The sequence below is a fragment of the Salminus brasiliensis genome, chromosome 4, assembly GCF_030463535.1.
Source record: "Salminus brasiliensis chromosome 4, fSalBra1.hap2, whole genome shotgun sequence".
NCBI classification, from domain to species: domain Eukaryota; kingdom Metazoa; phylum Chordata; class Actinopteri; order Characiformes; family Bryconidae; genus Salminus; species Salminus brasiliensis.
This window is the reverse complement of record NC_132881.1, coordinates 37,501,669-37,510,223: the sequence shown is the minus strand read 5'-3', so window position 1 is coordinate 37,510,223 and position 8,555 is coordinate 37,501,669.

The following is an 8,555-nucleotide window of genomic DNA, read 5'->3' as shown; positions in this document are numbered from 1 at the left end:
GTTAAAACACTGGACAGTCAGCCTGTCCTCAATGTTGGTCTATTAAAATAAGATAACACTGTTAAAACACTGGACAGTCAACCTGTCCTCAATGTCTTCAATGTTGGTCTGTTAACATAAAGTTAAGACTGTTAAAACACTATCAACCTGTCCTCAGTTATATCTATTAACATATGTATTGCAATGGCATTGTGTAGTTTACTTGTCTTGAGTGTTTGAATGTCAAAGTAATTCTTTGTTATTATGATATATGGTTGCATATATTTTAAAAATTGGGTAATAATATAGATGCAGTTATAAAACAAATAAAACTGCTTGTCAATAATCCTGTTACTTGAAACGGTGAAGCAAGTAAAGTAAGTTAAAATGACACTTTTCATGTCTATCTTTGACAGTTTATAAAAAGGATTGAGCATCTGAGCCTGTAAATGCTTTTTGTAGCCATCTAAGAGTCTTTTAATTGGTCATATTTCTTATATTATTTTACGCTATTACTTGACATTTGACTACTCTGCTAATCTGTTTTTCCCTAATTATACTATATGTTTGAAAATACATCTCCATGTCCCTTGAAGAGCTATTCACACAAGTTGCTTCTGCCTTGAATTTGAGGAACATGAAAGACCACGCTTCCCTATGACCTTTTTGCCCTTTGAGCCTGAGGTAATGCTAATAGTCCTTAAATAAACTCAGTAGCCATAAATGTTTGTCTTTCACAATCAGGATTGCAAACAAAGATGTTTAATCACTGATTTATTTATTTATTTATTTACATTTATTATTAACATTTAAGTACTTAACAATAACAGTCTTGAAATTCACTCTTCTACAGCAGAAAGGACTAAACAAAATTTCCAAATGTAAATTTTCTGTGGTATGCATATATAATCATTATTTTTAACATTGTTTATTAAAATAATGATCATTTCTGGATCTCATTTTCTGGATTATGAAGGTCTATATATGTCAATAATATCAGGGAAATGTAATTAGAAAAATGCCTAAAGTTCTAATTTGTCATTAAAACTATCCTTTTTAGGGCTCTTGTCTTTTCTAATTTCCACCTTTCACACAATGTTACCAGCACTGGAAGGATGAAACTTCCTGTGCTTTGTTTAAGTCACATGAACCCAGCCAACCACATCTTTTTAAATTGGCACTAATGCAACATCACTGGACAGCTGAACACACTGAGCTGAGTATACTGTCCTCCAATTCTGTTCCATCAGATAAAAGCCTCTCACACTGGCTAGCATCACACTGAGTGATGGGATTGTGACTCCTGGTCACGGATGGCTGCGGCATCACCAGGGATCGAATCTGCAAAGCTGTAAATCACATGAAACCATTTAACCTGCAAAAGGGCCAACGCTTAGACAGATGCTCCACTCAGGAGCCCACTCTTGTCTTTTAGGTAATACATTTCTGGGGGACTTTGTATGAAATTTTTTCTAAATACATTAGTGTAACTCAATAAGATGCCACTTTTCAACACACTTTATAGGAAGTCTGGTATAGTCAACACCCAGAAACACTGAAATCTGTCCGCTCCTCGTTCTTGATTTCTGTTGTCCCGAGTTAAGCGATAACAGTTGCAGTCGTTTGAAAATCAGGCTCTTTCTCTGTGGTTCACAGTGCTGTAGGCTCTGCCGCCTCCACTGTAATCTCGTAAGCCATTCAGTGCTGTAGCCTCTAGCATCTCCATGCTAAACTTAGCCTGTTCTTCCTCTGTCTAGCCGTTGGCTGTCAGCGAAGCGGAGAACAGCGAGAAGCTCTGGCAAATGGATCTGAACCTGACAGCGTTGGTGTGTGCACCCACTATCCACTGTTCCGCCAAGAGTATATTTTGGCACAGACACTGCTGGAGCTCTATGAGCAGCACCAAATCAAATTGAGATGGGGTGAGACAGGAAAATTTGCTTTACTGCAGGAGAAGGTTCGGCCATAGTCGCCACACATGCTTTCATTAATGTCATGATTATGAAAGTTTGAAGGTGTGGAGGTGTGCTTTTTTGTTATATATTACGCAGATCAATCACAAAGATGTTTGCTGAATCAGATTTTCTGTCCCCTTTATAGATTTAACAAATTTGTCATTGTATACACTGTAGTTATTTTTGTATTATATATTTTTCTATATTATATAGAAGTATGGGGGCGGCATGGTCAGCCTCCAGTCTTTGTCCCTTGCTCAGGAGTTTGCTGTGTTCTTCTGTGTCTGTGTGGGTTTCCTTCAGGTGCTCTGGTTTCCTCCCACCTCACAAAAACACACATGGTAGGTGAATTGGCTATGCTAAATTGTCTTTAGGTATGAGCATGTGAGGGAATGGATGTGTGTGGTACTCTGTGATGGACTGGTGCCCTGCACAGGGGACTTTAGGGCTCTCCCAAAGGGAAGTTATTTCGCTTCACTGTGTATCTGTACATGGCTGAATTGACAATAAAGCCTCTCGAACCTGAACTTGAATAAAGCTGACAGTCTTATGTCTATGTGCGTTGTTGCAGATCCTTTTCTCTCAACGACCGCCTGAAGCCTGTGACCCATAAGCATCACAGGACAGTGGGATTCTCTGCTGGGCCTGTAATTGAGCCAATCATTTGCCTATTTGCTCTGGGTGTGACTGGCTGGGGGTTGCCTGGGGGTTATGTTCAGTTTGAATGAACTAGCTTATCTCACGTTCTGACTCGAAAAACAAAAACACCACACTTGCTTTAAGTCAAGCTACACTGCAAAGCCAAAAGAACAGAAATGGACCCACTGTGATCTGCGTCGTATATCAAGAAACAGTTATGACACAATATGCATTATCTTTGCATCAATATTTCATTGTTTAACTTGAATAACAGACTTGTTGTCAGTGTGGATATGTTTTACATTCATATGAAAGAAGATTCTCTAACCTCTGCATTGCAGTATCAGCCAGTGACAAGGACAGAGATGCAAAGAGCCACAGAGCAAGAAACCATTCACAAAGCAATCTCTTAGGGTTATTACTGGGAGTGTTATTGTGTTTGTCGGATAATAGTGCACCTTCTTGCTGGAGGCATCAATAAGCATTAATATTGTATGTTGGTAAGAAATGCTGTTACCATTCAGCAATACATGTGCACAGAATTGCAAAAAAACCTGAAGATAGAAGTGGATATTATTATGAAAGACCTGCAGAAAACCTGTCTTGGTAATATCATGAAAAGCACATTTACATATACACTCTCTGAGCACTGCACCTGCACACCTACCCATTCATGCAATGCCAGCAGCTTCAGGAAATGTTCAGATCAAGAGAAGAGCATGACTGTTGGTGCCAGACTGGCTGGTTTGAGTATTTCCATAACTGCAGATCCCCTGGCATTTTCAGCACAACAGCCTCTAGATTTAATCAGAACTGCGTAATAATAATAATAATGCAGTTAGCATAGTCAATGGAGAATGGCCAGACTGTACAATTGTGGTGAGTAGAAACACATCTCCAACCTTAAGATGGATGGGCTACAACGGCAGAAGACCACGTTGGGATCCACTTCTATCAGCCAAGAACAGAAAGCTGAGGCTGCAGTGGGCACATGCTCACCAAAACCAGACAGCTGAAGACAGCACAATTTGGCTCCAACAGCATGAACCATGAACCAGTGGACCCAGCCTGCACTGTCACTGCAACAGTCCAAGCTGGTCAGGTAAGCCACCTAAGGCCATCTGAGCCAGCTGGTCTGAGACAGGTCTTAAAAAATGAAAAATCTCAACACACTTAAAAACAGTGTGTTAAAGATCTAAGCCATCGTCTCTGCAAACGTGCATCATTTCACAACAACCATCAACGTTTATGTCATTGTCTTTAAGACGAGTGCAACTTTCTGTGCTTGACTTGAAACAGAGTGCAGGGTTGTCATGGCAACCTTGCTTTTTTCCAATCTCTTCAGCTTTTTCTAAGATCTTTCTTAACAAAATCCATTGTGGTGGTTAATGTGTTCTGCACAACTCGGCCACACACCAGCGTGATCCTATAAAATGTGGATTTAAGCTAGAAAACAGGGCTAGAGTTCAAACAGAGTTCGACCCCAGTCATCCTGCCAGTGTCAGACGCAGTCAGATGCTAGAGGTGAATGAAGCCACTGAAAGAAATACCCAGCTGTGCTTCTTTAAGCACTACCTTCATCGGACAGTTTGCTAGCACACAGTATCTACTTCACTCCTCCACTGCTGTGGTGAATGGCGTCCTATAACTTTAAAGCCGTGAAAAGGAGCTCGGAGCAAGAATAAAGCACAGGAAGGTGATATCTGTGTGGGCCTTGTTGAATTTCTATGGTAACTAACATCAAAACAAAAACTGTGGAAACTATATTTTTGCATTTATTCAGTATTTTAAATTAACAATAAAAAATTATCCTTTTTTTTTAGAAGTTCATAACAATGATGAACTCTCTATTGGTTTACATCACTGCTATGTTGCATAGCTTAGTTTTTAGTCTTTTTTTGTAATTATTCCAAAATTCTACTGGATAGTGTTGCTGTCCTCTAAGTGTCCTCCTCTCACAGCAAGCTAAAAAGATTGTAGCCGGATTGTTTAACGCTTGCTTTCCTAAGTTGGCTTCCTTTCTCCCTTCCTGACGTGTAGTTAGTTTATGAGGCTTTGGCTAGTGCTCTGGGTCTCTGCACATTTGGGTGTAAATATAACTGTAAATATATAAGTCAGGACTGTTCAGTAACAGGTTTTGGGATTTAGCCTCTTTTACTGTGCTGTTTTGGTCTTGCTATATTTCCCTCAGAAGGAGAAACAGCAGTATTTGAGGTTCAGAGTGTGTCAGTCAGTGGTGCCTACTGCTCAGTAAGGAAAGTAGCTATTGGCTGTCCTAAAAGTCACTAAATGATGTTATATAATAATTTGCATAATTGTTCATTTGCATGTATTCGCGCTGCAGAAGAAAGGAATAAAGATAAAAGAATAGAGATAAAATAAAGTGAGTAAAAAACACCCAACATATGTTAGAACTGCAAATGAACTGTGAATAAATGAACTTGCCTTTGAAATAGGCGTCACTTCTCTAAATAACCTCATGACTTTAATAGGGTTTGGGCATGCGCAGTTAATTTGCGGTGTGGTCGTGGAGCGGTGTGGGTCTGCCCTGACTGTGGGACCGGGCACTGTGAGTACTGTGGGATGGGGCTCACGGCAGCACCTGCTGCTGAGGACAGTAACTGGTAACATGTGTGTTCACCTCAGAGTCTCCAAAAGTCTCCAAAAGACTCCAATACCAGCAGAAAAGTCTCTGTTGCTTAATGTGTTGCAACACAAATTGCAGTTTTTTATTATCTTTGAGTTTTCAAAGTGCTTAAATGAGCTCATTTAATAATACAGTTGTGATGCTTGTGGCATTTTGTGACACTTGAACAGCTCTCAGTGGTCTGTCTGGCAGCAACACGTGGAGAAGCAGCTCACAAAGTGCACTCTTACAGGTACACACACACACACACACACACACACACACACACACACACACACACACACACACACACAGCATGACTCTCATCCTCCTCTCTTACTCTCTCTCCCACTCCCACACACTAGACTATTGGGAATGATCATGGTCACATAATCCTGCAGTACTTCTATCCACAATAGAGCATTGCAGTGAAGGCCTTGGCACTGGATGAAAAAAAAAACACTTTAAGGACTAAATGGTTGAAATGCAGGAGCAGCTTTGGGGTCAAACCATTGAGTGTTCAGAAACCCTTGACTGGGAGACTGCAGGTTGACACTGCAGGAACTGTTCAAATATTAAAATGAAAATATTGATTATAAATATAGATTCAGTCACTGGCCTTTGTTAGCATATTCTGATGGGTAATAAAGAAAAAGTCAGTGACAAAGTTCATAAAATGCATGATTCCATTGCTAATTGCAGCGAATTTAAGCTGCACCCTTTGCTGACACAGATGTGCAGATGCACAAACACACAGCTTGTCTAGTCCCCCTAGAGAAGTATTGCCAATAGAATAGGACTCTCTGGAGAAGATAAACGTGAACTTATTGACACCATGCCTAATGCCAGGCTAGGGCTAGAGAGGGGCTCACTAACAGGGGGTCACTAGAGAGTGACCTCACTAACACTCTTGTCACTAAATGCAATCAAATCCTTGCAGCAATGCTCCAAAATCTACTAGCAGTAAAGGTTTCCGTGGACAGTAGAGACCAACAAAATAATATATTTATATATATGTCCTGATACTGTTGGTCTCTACTGTCTGTCTGTCTATATATATATATATATATATATATATATATATATAGTGGACATGAAATGAAGTGGAGCAGATCAAGAAGCTCTTTCTAAAACTGCTGAAACTTCTGGCATTTTAAGAACAATGCACTGACCAGTCCAGAGCCCAGAGTTTGGGATTAATTGATAAATAATGTACTTCATATAAAAGTACAATTTTATGTTTACCAATGTCAATTTAACCATTTCCAGTATACATTGTGGTACTTATAATTATCACATGGTGCCTGGTTTGCCTAATGAGTCCTTTGTTAATGCTTCTAGTAGAGAAGAATGGGCCTCATTTATAAACCGTTCATAAAAATACTTTTTTTCTTATAACCCATTTCAGATTATCATCTGTTATTATTATTAGACATTTGTTTAATTTACGAGGATGATGAGATATATCATTGTGAGAGCACAGCCATGAACAATTCTGTAGTAAAATCAGCATGAATTGGATGTAGACATTATGTTGGGACTTTTCTCAAGAACAAGCCTTAAAAGATATTGGTGAATGAGGATCATTGTTCAGTCCTGTGCTGACATGTGAGACTAGGATTGAATAAAGGGCCACCCTGAGCTAGCGGGAGGAAGTCATCCTTGATTTCAGGTGAGTCAAGCTAAGCCAACATGTGTAATGCACTTTATCATGGATTTTAGAGGTAGAACATCAGTGTGTTTCCTTTGTATCCATAGTTGTTTCAGTTTCAGCTCAGTATTTTGCAGCTTTATTTCTTTGCGTAGGTTTGCAATTGTGTCCACCATCATTTATTTCTGTAAATGATCTTAGGTCACAGGCTTTTGTGGATGATAGTGTTCAGATAGGCTCAGTAATTTACCATTTACCACCCTGCTTCAGCAGTCTGAGGTTTACTGACCAGTAACACCTTAGATCACAGCAGTCAGGCACACGAGCATTAGAGAGGTCAGATAACAGTGTTAGATAATGAGTTCAGGGTTGAAAACGGCACTCCAGTTCATCCAGAAGGTATTGGAAGGTACTTTAGCTGGATGCCTCACAGCTCAGTGCAAGGGGGCTTTTTACCCTGCATACCCTGTGCACTGTGACCTGAGGCTTGTGTGAGTCATGTTTCATTAGCAAAGCTTTTTTTTTTTAATGGAGATTATACAAACTAAACTGCACGCAGCAGTGGCCGCACCCTAAAGTAGTTAAATGTACAAACTAAAAGGGCTTTCTGAATACATCTGAACATGCAGTTTAGTTTAATACTAATTTCATTCCCAGAGGAAAATGATATGAACCAGAGTTCTCAAATTTTGAAGCCACAGCACCCTGCAGGCAACTTTCCTAACTCACTAACACTGTTTTTTTATTTTAGGTACATGCTTTGGAACAACTTGGGGTGGTTGCTAAATGGTTGTTCTGGTGTTGCTAGGTGGCTGCTATGGTATTCTAGGTGGTTGCTTAACAGTGACTAAGGTATCCCAGATGATTACAAGGTTTTTGTGGTGTTGCAAGATGTTTGCTATAGTGTTGCCAAATGGTTGCTATGGTATCTGAGGTGGTTGATATACCTATATACATAGTTTTTCAGTCAGTTTTTATTCTTTTTTTGTCCTGTCATTTAATGTAGTTGTCAACCAGAGGTGGGTGGGTTCCCCCTTTAAGTCTTTAAGGTTTCTTTCAAGGTTTTTTCTTTGCCACCATCACCCTTTGCTTGCCTAGAAGATGCTTGGACCCGGATCTCTGTAAAGATGCTTTGTGAAAAGCGCTATATAAATATTTTAAATATTTATAAAAATATAATTCAATTGAATTGATATGGCGTTGCTAATTGATTGCTATGTGGCTGCCATTGAGCTGCTTGGTAGTTGCTGAGTGGATGCTTTTGGTGTTTCACACTAAATTCAGCCTCTCATGAAGCCATAGCACCATGTAGTCTACATTTCCTCACCATCAGTTTTTTTTTTAGGAAGCTTTATAGTTAGCTCAATCAGATCTAGCAGGAGGATCACTTCACTACTGGAGTATTGTTTAATGCTAATTAAGAAATTCATATAAGAAAAATACATAGGCTATGCTATGCCAGGGATTGAAAAAACTTTGCTAAAGAGATATTAATGGTGTTTTAATGGTATAACAGCCACTTTCCTGAACATTTCTGGATTAAGCTTAGTCATGTATTTGCACCATTGGTGTAGGTTTCAGTGTAGAGCTCATTTTTATTTATGTTTAACATTATTCAAGGTTTATTAGACACATTTTATGCTATTTAGTAAAGTAAAGCATTAACCAGGTGTCTCCCACTCTGCTCCTAGAGAGCTGTTCTGAA